General features: G+C 45.2%; 1 protein-coding gene across 1 annotated transcript in view; it reads right to left on the reverse strand.

Moving 5' to 3' along the window:
* Window positions 1–13,230, reverse strand: part of LPIN2 (lipin 2) — a 120,898-nt gene extending 107,668 nt beyond the window's left edge. The window contains exon 1 of the mRNA XM_073550890.1: window positions 13,009–13,230. The gene's annotated coding sequence lies outside the window, so the exon portion shown is untranslated. The remainder of the gene's footprint in view (window positions 1–13,008) is intronic.
* Between the last annotated feature and the right edge of the window lie 667 nt (window positions 13,231–13,897).

A 13,897-nucleotide genomic window follows, 5' to 3' on the forward strand; every position in this document is an offset into this window, starting at 1 on the left:
CAGCTTTTTATCTCTCCACGAGGCAATAACTGGGTCCTAATGAACGAACGAGCATCTGCGTTTTCAGAAACTCAGTCTCAGCCCCAGTACAGACAGGGTTAATGTGAGACTACAACTAGGTTTCTTCTATAGCTGGTGAGTGAGGGGCTTGTGCAGAAGGGTCTCCATGAGTCCCTCGTAGATTACACCATCATCGCTGACAAATCATCTCAGATGTTATGAGTAAAATTACAAGCAAAATAAGCAACTTTGCAGTTTCCCCGATTTATAATCCTCTCCGTTCTCAAGAAGAGGGATTTTTAAATCTACAGTTTACTGATAACTGCCTCGATTGTCAGAAGTGGTCGGGTTTCTAGGCAAGGAGCATGTGCTTGTAAGCTCTGCGCTAATGCTGGATGTGCCCCTGCGCTGCCCAATGCTGCAGAGGTAGGGCACAGATCGGGCACACATCACAAGCATTCAGCTGGCTCACTGAGTAGGCTACGAGCCCACGACCAGGAATAGCAGCGTTTTGGACACAGTACACTTAAGAGCTGCAGCATGGCAATTTCTCCTGTTGAGACGCTTGTCTCCGCAACAGAAATTTACACTATAGCTATGTATTGGAAGCGGTAAATCCGTACGGTTCAGTGAACACATTTGGAGTTACCTGTGTGATTAGAACACAGCAGAAATACAATGTGTCAAAAGCGCTGCTACTTTCTGATAGTGGGAACGCAGTCTTAAGGTACTGTCACACTAAGCGATATCGCTAAAACAGATCCTGTGCCATCCGTTCACATCAGTTAAGAACGGATCCACTTGCCGCCTTTTTGGCGGATTTTAACTGATGCAAATAACTGAAGTGTGAAAGAGGCCTAAGTAGCGACCCCCGTCCCCAGCGATGTCGCTGGTGAGATCTGCCTGTGTGGCAGCTCACTAGCGATCCTGACCGCGTCATATCGCTGGTCGGGATTGCTGGTACATTGCTAAGTGTGACAGTACCTTAAGTCTTCAGGAGGCTGGGGTGTGCCTGAAAATAGCAGAGGAGAACATCCTTTTACCCCTCCACAGTCCTAGACCACAAAGGTTTCAGTAAGAGAAGTTACTTGCATTTTTTTCAAAAATGCAACAAAAAAATAAATAAATAAAAAAACCTCACATAAAACTCATTGTGGGAACCTAGCCTAATAGAGAAGATAACTTGTGCAAAGTTTGCAAAAAAAAAAAAAAAACACCAGGCAGCTCATCACGTGCTACCCCTTTATCTCCCTGTCCGGCAGACAGTGCCGGTTCCCGTTCTGGAGTATCTCCCCATTGACAGGAACGCCAGGTATACGGTGCATGTGCAGCAACAGACATAGGGCACCTGAGAGATCAGGTCAGATGTTTCTACCAGCTTCCATCTGCACACGTCTGCTGTGCTTTCCAATAGATTTTAATATGGCCAGAAGGAGGACGAAGGGCGAATGTTCTGTCCTCTTTTCAGTAACTGGAGACATATGGAGATTAAGGTATATAGTGGGGGCTTCTCCCAGCGTATAGCCAAGTGCACAGACACTACACACACTTGGTCCTACTGACAAAAGCCAGGAAATGACTTGGCAATGGCGATATCCTCTACCGGTTTATACATAATATGGAGTCATCAAATAGATAATCGGAGACAATTATATAAAGCAACAGTTTGTAGTAGGAAAACCTAATTCCTAATGACCTGAATAAGCTTGTAATCCATAGAGGAGGAAAGGCAGCAGCAGACATCGTACCCGAACTGTCGGAATGTTTTGCACTTCTTCCATAAGGCTATGATCACACGCTGCGCACTTGAGGCACTTTGGACGCTGCGGAAACCCCGCTCCACCCAAAGCGCCGCCCCCTGTTGTACAATCAGTGATTCTGGATGTGTTTATTGAACATGTGGAATCACAGCATCCTATCCATAGACTGGGTTATTTATCTTGTGGAGAAGGAGCGTCGCTGCAAGGTAAATAGATGTGCTGTGGTCTAGAAAGACGTGCCACATGTCCGTAATTTCGGGTATGACACCCGCGTCCCTGCACACATAGTGGAGATGGGATTTCATAAAATCCCCTCCACTATGCTGTAACATCTGGACGCTGCAGATTGAATGCTGCGGCTGTATGCAGCGTTCAATCCACAGCAAATCCTGAAAACATACTCTAAGGCTATGTGCACACATTGTGCTTTTGCTGCAGTTTTTAAGGCAAATTTTAAGCTGCGCTTTACAGTAACAGCAAAAGCTCAGATTTCAGAAATCTTGAACACCTGTTTTTTTTTTCCTGACTGAATATGAAAACTGCTGAATTTTTGAAAACTGCAACACGTCCCTTCTTTCAGTGTTTTTTCACCCATAGAAAGCAATGAGTAAATGAAAAATGCAGCAAAAACCGCAGGTGTATCAGGCTTTGCTGTGTTTTTGTACTGGATCAGTAAACGTTGTGTACTTGTGCAGCGCCCAGATGTTACATCGTAGATTTCTGCTCACTATGCGCCCGCAGACACCCACGGAGAAGTACATGCAGCGCGTCTCTCCAGACCGCAGCATGTCTATATCTCTTGTGGAGATGCGAGTCTCCACCAATGAAATGTCACCCGTACAATGTATTGGACGCGGTGACTCCACATGTTCAGTGATCACATGCAGATTCACCTCCGTCCAACAGATGGCAGCGGACATGTGCTGCATCCTAACTCCAAATTGTCTGCACACCCCTTAAGGAAGTTGCATCATGATTTTTTTTTTTCGGGGGGACTAAACTTTGCCACAAAACCCTGATTCTTTACTGCCAAGAGAGCAGGTTCTGCCTGCAGAAAAACAAATTGCAAAAACGCGGCGTGTGAACCTAGCCTTACACCGCTCCAGCGCAAGAGGGAAGAAACGGCTGACCTGGCTATCTAATATCATTCCTTATTTACTGAGAACACTAACGGTGTGTGCACACGCTGCGGATCCGCAGCAGTTTTGGTCCTGCAGATACGCAGCAGAATTAGCTGCGTTGTACATTACCTTTATAGCCTAAGGGAAATGAAAGCCGCAGTGCAGACGGTGCGGATTTTTCCGCGCGGATTTGCTGCGGTTTTCAATCCACAGAAAGAAATAACATGTCAATTCTTTCTGCGGATCCCACTGCCGTTTACCATCTCCTCCAGGGCAAAACCGCAGGCTAATCCGCAGAGGCGCAGATAAACCAAAATCTGCGTGGATCAATCCGCAGCAGAATCCACAGCGTGTGCACAGACCCTAAAGGTGGTCATGTACCTCTCCCACTACATATTCATGCTCAAGGAAGCACGTATAGCTCTCAATAGGAAATACTACCTTAGCTTATCTCCCATGAGTACAAATATTGGACATGTAAAACGCCAGCATGACTGATCCCACCTTCCCCAGTGTCTGCTGAGGAAGAGCCAAGGCACCCCATGCATATTAGGTGGTAGCCCCTTCTGCAGCAGGTTTGGCCATTATTCATATAGGGCACATGTCCGGGTTCTCCCCTGATTTTTATGAATGACGAAGAAAAGAAAACCCATCATTGCTACATCAAACATGACACTACTGAAGATTAGGAGTGCTCTATGGAGAGAACATCGGATACTCAAGTGATCAAACCGTAGACCGGTCCCACCGCTGTCTCTCCTCACTCCCCTCCCCTATAGACAGGCAGGTTTTCATTGAAATGAATGGGAGCCAAGCTGCTAGACCAGTATATGACCACTACATAATGCACAGAGTTGTTCAGTCCTAGATCTAAACATGGTTTACTTCTGGCAGCCACAGGACCTTGGAAGTGCTTGGTCTCGAGCCCCCTTCCCCACAGTTTTGATATCGTTGACATACCATAAGGAACTTAAATTTTGCATGTGGGGAGGAATACTCTGCAGTCCTGGGAGACACTCGGGCTCTGTGCTACAATCTGACGTCTGGATTTTTACAAATCCATTTTGTTCACTGAATATCTGCCAGGTGAGAACGTCCTGCTATATTACAGGCAGGACAGGTGCAACTGGTGCCAATCCCCATGGCGCTTTCATACACCGTGCTCCTGTGCCATGTGTTATATATGCACAAGAGCCGCCCGCAGGGATGAAACACTCAGGAAGCTTCACAACTAATGTGCCGAATCACAGAAACCCATTAATCTGACCCTGCCTATAATAGTGCCCAGTGTTTATCCTGCCAGGCGCAACCATGCAGTGCCAACACGTGGCACAGACTCTGGCTGCCAGTTGTGAAGGATTTGGCACCATATAGTGGGTATGGAAAGTAGTCAGACCCCTTTAAATTCTTCACTCTTTGTTTCATTGCAGCCATTTGATAAATTATAAAAAGTTCTTCTTTTCCTCATTAATGTACACTCTGCACCCCATCTTGACTGAAAAAAAAAAAAAAAAAGAAATTTTTGAAAATTAAAAAACAAAAACTGAAATATCACATGGTCATAAGTATTCAGACCCTTTGCTCAGACACTCATGCATAGAAATACATTCAGCCGCACACTCCGGTCCAGAGTATTGAGGTGTGAGAGTTGTGCGACTTTCTCGCAAGTGTGACCCCGGCCTTAAATGATTATCTGAGAAAAGGGTCTGAATACTTATGACCATGTGATAATTCAGTTTTTCTTTAATAAATTTGCAAAACTTTCTACATTTCAGGGGTTTTTTTTCAGTCAAGATGGGGTGCAGAGTAAGAAAAAAAAATGAACTTTTTTGAATTTACCAAATGGCTGCAATGAAACAAAGAGTCAAAAATTTACAGGGGTCTGAATACTTTCCATACCCACTGTACATTAAGTAACGTCCCAGTCCAGTTGTCCTTCTGTTATAGTAAGGCTATGTGCACACGTTGCGGATTCTGCTGCGTTTCCGCAGCGGTTTTGGCCCTGCGGAAACGCAGCAGTTCCGCTGACAAGGTACAGTACAATGAAACCCTATGGGGTTTCAAAAACGCTGTGCTCACGGTGCGGTTTTGCTGCGGTTTACAAACCGCAGCATGTCAATTGTTTGTGCGGTTTCACACCTTTAACATAGTAGAGGTGTGAAACCGCAGACCAAACCGCAGGTCACTTTACCTGCGTTTCCGTGCAGAAAAACCCGCAGTGGAATCCGCAAAGTGTGCACATAGCCTTAAGACCAAGGCAGCAGGTTAAGTCTCCACTTGTTACAATGTGACATCGAAGATAAAATATTAGAGCAGGTGGAATGGAAGACTAAGCAGTCATAGATGCGTTGGGTGTTACAATCACGTTTGTGAGACACCAACCTAAGGCCTCATGCACACAGTGCTTCTATGTTACTTTTTATACAAAGGTGTGATAGAAGAGCACAGGAACCTATGTATATTTGCACGACGCCGATTTCTTAAAGGGGTTGTCCACGGCAAAGGATGTTTTCTGCAATCCCTGTAACTTTCTGAATCCTAGCAGTGTGTAACATGTCTGAAGTGCTCTTCTCTAGAAGCATGTACGGTACATATGGTGCCTTATGGCAGCACACACACTGCCATACTGACTAATAGCACAGAACTGTGCAGGCCTGTGGTTATCCACCCTGCAGAAAGGGGCTTTGTTCAATACCTTCCCTAAGTTGTCATCAAACCCCTCCGACGGAGCTTTTCCCCAAGGGAAGAAAGAACCAGGCACACTGAAGAACTACATAGGCGCTCTCTTTCCCACAGAAGACACTGGGGCACTGTTGGCTCACAGCCATAAATACTGGATCATCAGCCAATTCCACCAGAATCTAATAGGACCAGTGTTATCCTAACAAACACTAAAGACACTGAGGCAGCCGTGGGCCACCTTTATCAAAGCTTTAGGTCTGGACTCATACATTGCCGAGTGTAAACAGCAAGCATCCTACTGAAAATCACTGTTGTAAGTGAGAAGTGTTCTACACTCACAGCCATAACAGATCCAGTGTAACATGAAATCCTGACTGATCGCACGGACTTGTGAAAAGGGACCTCATTACATCCGAGTTATTGATGTCTATGTCACGATTCGGCTCCAGAAACAGAGAAACAAGTGTTGTATCTGTAGTAGATCTGTTACATCACTGAAGAGCTCCGTAGACTATAATGGGGCCTGTGTGGTTATTGTGTCTGTCTTTATAAAAAGCACAGTGAGCAGAACCTGTGCTCCTGTGTGCATCATTTATGTAACATAGGAATTTTGTCTTTTCCATGAACAAAAAAAAAAAAAAAAAACACAGCAACTGGTCATCAAAAGATCAAATGTGAACTGGGCCCTAGAGGACTTGTCAGCACAAACTGCATGTCAGCCTTTATAATACCTGAACCCCTGACGGAAAGCAAAAAAGGCAAATATGGGAAAAGCCAGACATACAACAGCAAGGGACAGAAATGCAGCAGTTATCATCCGTATAACGATCTCCGTCACGGTGACAGATCTTGTGTCTACTAGGAAACTAGCAAAGCCACAATCTGGTCTTTCAAAAGTGAAGCCAAACATAGGTTGGCTACTACTCTAACAACCACTTCTGAAATACCATGTATTCCAGTGGAAGAAAACTATCAGATACCTCTCAAACCGCTGCAAATTCCGCAGCATCTGGTCTCCCAGGGCTCGTGTGACATGGCTATGCCAAGTGACCACTGCAGCCAATCAGTGATCACTGTACAGTCGAAGGAAAAGTAAGCAAAGCGAATCAGTGGCCACAGACTGGTTTCTTCGCTCACATTTCTTTCGAACATACAGCGGACTACTGAACAGTGCAGCTCAATACTGGCCGTGGATTGTTCTAGCACACGAGCTCTGAGGCCATCATACGAGTATCGAGAGACAATATGGCTGAAATGGCATCGGCAGGAGAGACGGGCATGAGTGTTATTCTGCATTTAGTCAGGGCAATACTGGGATGTAAGCAGGCAGGCGGGCACATGGCAGCAGACTAGCTGGGGTATGCGACTTACAACACGCTGTCTGCACCCAGTATAATTGTATCCACCTGTCAGCAGCGCACCCGTCGACAGGAACGCAGCCACTGAACGAAAACAGGATTCCATTCACAGGCAGCAAAAAAAAAAAAAACAGCTGTAAACGGGGAGCGGAACTGAAACAAAGTATATTAGAAAGTCACAGAACTTTTCAAGTACATTATTGGCATCACTGTCACTAGTTTATGTCGGCTCACAGATGACACAAATAGTTGCCACTTTGCTTATTTTCCCTAAACAACTTGCAGGCAGGTAGATTACTGACTACCAGCGTGTCCAGCCCAGTGCCAGTCTGTGACCACACCTGATGGCGACTCTGCGGCTTCCGGACATGTCACGGTGACCGAGCAACTTCATTTCTGTCAATGGAGCATCACTGCCAATATCCTACTTACTGACAGCCAGCTCCCCACTGCCTGACAGCAGATAGAATCACAGAATCATAGAATCGTAGAGTTGGAAGGGACCTCCTGGGCCATCTGGTCCAACCCCCTGCTCAAAGCAGGATTCGCTAAATCATCCCAGTCAGATGTCTGTCCAGCCTCTGTTTGAAGACTTCCATTGAAGGAGAACTCACCACTTCTCGTGGCAGCCTGTTCCACTCATTGATCACTCTGTCAAAAAGTTTTTTCTAATACCTAATCTGTGTCTCCTCCCATTCAGTTTCATCCCATTGCTTCTAGTCTTTCCTTGTGCAAATGAGAATAAAGTTGATCCTTCTACAATGTGACAGCCCTTTAGATATTTGTACACAGCTATTAAGTCTCCTCTCAGTCTTCTCTTTTGCAAACTAAACATTCCTAAATCCTGCAACCTTTCCTCATAAGACAGGGTTTGCAGACCGGTCACCATTCTGGTCGCTCTTTTCTGAACTTGCTCCAGTTTGTTGATGTCTTTTTTAAAATGTGGTGCCCAAAACTGGACACAATATTCCAGATGAGGTCTGACCAAAGAGGAGTAGAGGGAAATAATGACTTCACGTGATCTAGACTGTATGCTTCTGTTAATACATCCTAGAACTGCATTTGCCTTTTTTGCTGCTGCATCACACTGTTGACTCATATTCAGTCTGTGATCTATTAGTATACCCAAGTCTTTTTCACATGTGCTGTCACTTAGCCCTATTCCTGCCATTCTATATATGCTTTTTTCATTTTTATTGCCCAGATGTAGTACTTTGCATTTCTCCCTGTTAAAAACCATTCTGTTAGTTGCTGCCCACTTCTCCAGTTTATTTAAATCTTTTTGAATCCTCTCTCTCTCTTCTCTAGTATTAGCTATCCCTCCTAGCTTTGTGTCATCAGCAAATTTAATCAGTTTACCCTCAATTCCTTCATCTAAATCATTGATAAAGATGTTGAACAATACAGGGCCCAGGACAGAGCCCTGTGGTACCCCACTTGAGACATTCTTCCAACTGGATGTGCAGCCATTTATGACCACTCTTTGGGTCCGATCACTAAGCCAGTTATGAATCCACCTAACAGTTGCCTTGTCCATTCCATACTTAGTCATTTTTTCAATAAGGATTGTATGAGAGACTTTGTCAAATGCTTTGCTGAAGTCAAGATATACTATATCTACAGCATTTCCTTGATCCACCCAATCAGTGATACCGTCATAGAAGGAAATTAAGTTAGTCTGACATGACTTATTAGTTACAAACCCATGTTGACTCTGTTTAATCACTTCATTCTTATCCAGGTATTGACATACATGTTGTTTAATAATTTGTTCAAAGATCTTTCCTGGTATAGAAGTCAGACTCACCGGCCTATAGTTGCCTGGGTCCACCTTCTTCCCCTTTTTGAAGATAGGAACAACATTTGCTCTTCTCCAGTCTTCTGGTACTTCTCCTGTTCTCCAAGAATTTTCAAAGATTATGGAGAGGGGTTCAAAAATTTCTTCTGCTATCTCCTTCAGTACTCTGGGGTGTAATTCATCTGGACCTGGAGACTTGAATTCATTTAGGTTAGCTAAGTGTTTCCTCACTATCTTTCTGTTTATAGATATCCTGGATTCTTCTATTCCCTTAATAGGACAATGAATAACAGTTGATGTTACATTTCCTTTCTGAGAGAGAACAGATGGAAAATAGGAATTTAAAAGTTCAGCCTTCTCAACATCCTGTCTTACCATTTCATCATTTTCATCCTGTAAAAATCCTATAGCATCTTTGACTTTTCTTTTACTTTTGACATATCCCCAAAATCCTTTATTATTGCTTTTGACATCTCTTGCAAGCCTCAATTCATTTTCAGCTTTAGCTAATCTGATTTGTGCCCTGCAGGTTCTGCAGACAGCATTATACTCTTCTTTAGATATGCCTCCCTCTTTCCATTTTATAAACATTTTTTTCTTCCTTTTTAGCATGTGCTTAAGTTTTGTGTTCATCCATCCTGGTTTCCTTAAATGCTTCCTATTCTTCCCTCTGTTCGGAATTGTTAACAACTGTGCTTTGAGAATTTCATTTTTTCAAGATTTCCCATCCTTCCTGGACATTTTTGTCTTTAAGGATATCCAGCCATTGGATCCCTCCAATTCTCTTTCTGAATCCCTTAAAATCTGCCTTTCTGAAATCTAACCTTGACGTCTGAGTCTTCACAGGTCTTCCGCCTCTAGTTATCCAAAATTCTAAAATAGCATGGTCGCTACCTCCTAGGGTCCCAGCCACTATTACCTCCTCAACCATTTCCTCCCTGTTTATAAGGATTAGATCCAAGGTAGCAGTTCCCCTTGTTTTCTCCCTTACCTTTTGGAAGATAAAGTTGTCAGCAAGAGAGGATAAGAATTTCCTTGACCTGTTAGTTTTGCCTGAGAGAGATTCCCAACAAATGTCTGGATAGTTGAAATCTCCCATGACAACTATGTCATATTTTTTGGAGAACTTGGCCATTTGATGCATAAAGAGTTCATCCATATCTTCAGCTTGCACAGGCGGCCTGTAGTAAATGCCTACAATGGTGTCCTTTCCATTGTTCTGTCCTTGTATTCTTACCCAAACAGTTTCCACAGAACTCCCAGTCTCTGAAGCTTCAATCTCTGTGCAGATATACGCGTTTCTAACATACAATGCGACACCCCCTCCTCGTTTATCAAGTCTGTTTCTTGCAAATAAGTTGTATCCTTCTAGTCTTGTATTCCAATCATGTGTATTGTCCCACCAAGTTTCAGTGATTCCAATGACATCATATTTCTTTTCCTGTGTTAGTAGTTCCAATTCTCCTTGTTTGTTGCCCATGCTTTGTGCATTAGTATAGAAACATTTTAGTTTGTGATTGGTTTCTCTTTCTCCAATATTTTTATTAATTAGATTATTTTGTCTTTGTTCTTCCTTTCCACTTCTAATAGCAGAGTTCTCAATAGCATTTGTCAGATGTATGGCTTTTTCTGGTCTTTTGCTTCCCTTCCCATGTTGTTCTAGTTTAAAGCTCTCCTTACAAGTGTAGCAAGGCGACTTCCAAATACATGCTTTCCAGTCTTCGTAAGGTGCACCCCATCTCTAGCAAGTAGTCCATCGTATAAGTAGTTCACTCCGTGATCCAGAAATCCAAATCGTTGCTGACGGCACCATCGACGTAGCCAGTTGTTCACCTGCAGAATCTTATTCCACCTCCTTGTTCCATGGCCATCCACTGGGAGGATGGAAGAGAAGACCACCTGCGCTCCCAGTTCTTTCACTTTCTTGCCTAAGTCTTCAAAGTCTCTACAGATGGTTTCCAGGTCGTTTCTTGCGGTGTCATTTGTCCCCACATGTAGTAGCAGGAATGGGTAGTCATCCGTAGGTCTGAAGAGTCCTGATATCCTGTCAGACACATCTTTAATTTTTGCACCTGGAAGACAGCACATTTCTCTTGAAGTTATATCCGGTCTGCAGATAGCGGCCTCTGTTCCTCTCAACAGGGAATCCCCCATGACCACCACTCTCCGTTTCTTCTTCACAACATTTTTCTTTCTCCATCCAAGAGGACTCTGAAGGCGTACAAGGTTGCTGTTTGTTAGCAAAGTCTTATCCTGATGTATTTCTTCATCGTTTTCCTGCGTGAGAGCCTGGTACTGGTTTCTGAGCAGTATGGGTGCTGACTGCCTCCTGATCCTCCTGCTTCTCTGGGTCACATGTCTCCATTCCTCTGTTTCTTCAGGTGAACTTCGAATTTCTTCTCTTTCTGTAACATGAAGAGATAATTCTGCTCTGTCCAAGAACTCTTCACCTTCCTTAATGATCTTCAACGTAGCTAACCTCTCTTCGAGATTTTGCAACTTTTCCTCCAACAGGGACACAAGCTTGCATTTGTGGCATGTGAAGTTTGGCTTTTCCACTGGTAAATCTGTGAACATGTAGCAAGAAATGCAGCTCACCAAATGGCTCCTGGCCTCTTCCATCTTGAGATTTCTTAAAAACGATGAAAGATGAGCCCAAATTTTCCGATTTCCTCTTTTCAGCTGCAACGGCCAAAACCCAGTGATCGTTGAGCTCGCGGAGACTCTTCACTTATCCCAGAAGGCACTGGGAATATGCAAATGATCTCCTCAAGACTCTTCCCCTGGTTTTCCGATTTCCTTTTTTCAGCTGCAACGGCCAAAACCCAGTGATCGTTGAGCTCGCGGAGACTCTTCACTTATCCCAGAAGGCACTGGGAATATGCAAATGATCTCCTCAAGACTCTTCAGTGACGCCTCGTCAACAGAGCAGAGCAAAATGGAAGATCCGTGCCCACTTTGAGCCGGGCAGAAAAGGCACGTAACACATCTGCAGATAAGCGCCTAGCCAGAAAAAAAACAGGCCAAGGCTCAGATAACCTCTTAAAAAGTGGGCTTCTTAATTCTCAAAATACATATACCGGATACATATATTTTCTCTTTCTTTGTATATCCGCCATACGGTTACAGAGATATGGACCTTTTCGTTTAGTGCCAATTATTAGAATTTTTATCAAGGGGGCATGGCTCAGGATTCTCTGGGGGTGTACCTTTAGGATACCCTGCAATATTACCCTGTGAACCACCCCCCTTGGGTACAGACCAATAATTCAGCTCTAAATAAAAAGGCCCATATCTCTGGAACCATACGGTGGAAAATAAAGGCAAAAGCAAGAACTGGTCGCTCTTCACCTGGTTACAGAACCTTTTTAAAGTGAACAGTAAAGAACTTTTTGCAGATTTTCTATAGGCTGTCCAACCTTCAGTAACAGACACTTTATATTAGACTTATCGTCAGCTCCCTGGAATTAATCGGACGCGGTCACGTCATATTTTGGCTGTTACACAAACCGTGGGGTGCTGTGTGAGCGGCTTCTACACAAGGACACATCTAATGAAGCCACACGTGTATAAGATGTGTAAGCAATCCAGCAGACCTGTGTATGCGGTCATACATGATCAGAGAGGAACACCGGCCCCTGCACTCGGCTGGGGGCCACCATACCGCTGTGCCCATAAGGAGCATCCCCAGAATGACAACCGATGGCGGCAGTGTGACATGACTACGACCATTAGACAGGACGGCTAGATGAGGTCTCCATCATCATCATCATCTACGACGCAGGACAGAACGTGAACATTGCAGATGATTGGTGGCATTGGATTGGCTGCAGCGGTCACGCGACACCCCTTCCAGACACTGATGACCATAGATTGCCCGAGACTCCGCTGTGAGCGTGACGAGCGGCGCTGATCCAGGGGGCAAGATTAAGATTTGCGGGTCTCGGCTTAATTATTCTACCTTGGGCCTAATAACAATAAGTGATGGAAATCCCCTTAAACTGTGGTGTAGAGATGAGGAGACCACCCGGCACGGCCTCACTATCAGGGGGCGCAGAGAATTGCCCCATTTACATCACATCAAAGGGCACATGGAGGGAGGTGAAGGACTACAACCCCCAGCAGACACCCCACAGTAATGTGCCTGCCCCACACCCCAGGACACAACAGTACAGACCCAAGGAGCCATTGTGGGGTCCCAGACAGCGTGTGCGCCCACCTGCCCTGCTGTACTGGGCACAGGAATGGCGCTGGTGTCGGGCACTCACACACCGCCGGAGACCTCTCACCTAGTCAGACGGCGGCTCCGCAATGAATGAATGGTGCCTCGGCCCGTCCTCCCGGGAAGGCTGCCAGCGTCCCCGCTTCTTCCACAGCCCCCAGTGCCGAAGCCGCCTCAGTACCTAGGAGCAAAGGCTGAAGGGGGCGGGGCGCCGCTGAATGACGTCACGGCCCGCCCCTTCTATCGGTGGCGGAACAGGCCGCTCTGCTCTGCCTCACGTGCCCGCACACAGGCCGGAGCTTTGGGGAGGGGAGGTGGTGACGTCACACGTCAGCTGTTTTCTGTGACAGAAAGCGGCGACTATTCTAGGAAAAGCTGGGACCTAATGTATAAAAAACAGAGGCGTCAGTAAGTGGAGCAGTTGCCCATGGCAACCAATCAGCACTCGGCTCTCTCCCGTCTGAGGACAGTTGCAGACCGTCACACGTGCCGTGATTGGTTGTTTCTGCAGCGCTGTGCTGTACATTACCCATTCCAAGCCGCCAGCTTTATTTATTTTGTCAGCTCCTCCATTTTTCCCGCCTTTCTTCCAGCAGACATTGTGTTATCTTTCCATCCCGGAGCCTGTGATCGCTCTTCACAATGTTTCAGTATTTTCATATATCGGACTTCTTCAGACATGGCGATGCCAAGTATTCTTACCTTATTTCTTCATCTCTACTTGGGGAAAAGATGCATGATGCGAATTGTCATTTCTTTTATATACATATATTTTTTTTAACCATTTTTAGTCCTTATAGGAATCTTAAAGGGGTCGTCCTGTACGCGGACCGCCCCTTCTCCATCAAAATACTGATCAAACGAAACCACTTAGACTCACTTCCCGTGCCTGCGCCCTTCCCACAGTGACGGTACTCGCGGTCCCTGGGCTTTTGTGCGGTTAAGACATGTGAGCC

This window comes from Dendrobates tinctorius, unplaced genomic scaffold (assembly GCF_039654945.1).
Source record: "Dendrobates tinctorius isolate UK_male_01 unplaced genomic scaffold, ASM3965494v1 ptg000171l, whole genome shotgun sequence".
NCBI classification, from domain to species: domain Eukaryota; kingdom Metazoa; phylum Chordata; class Amphibia; order Anura; family Dendrobatidae; genus Dendrobates; species Dendrobates tinctorius.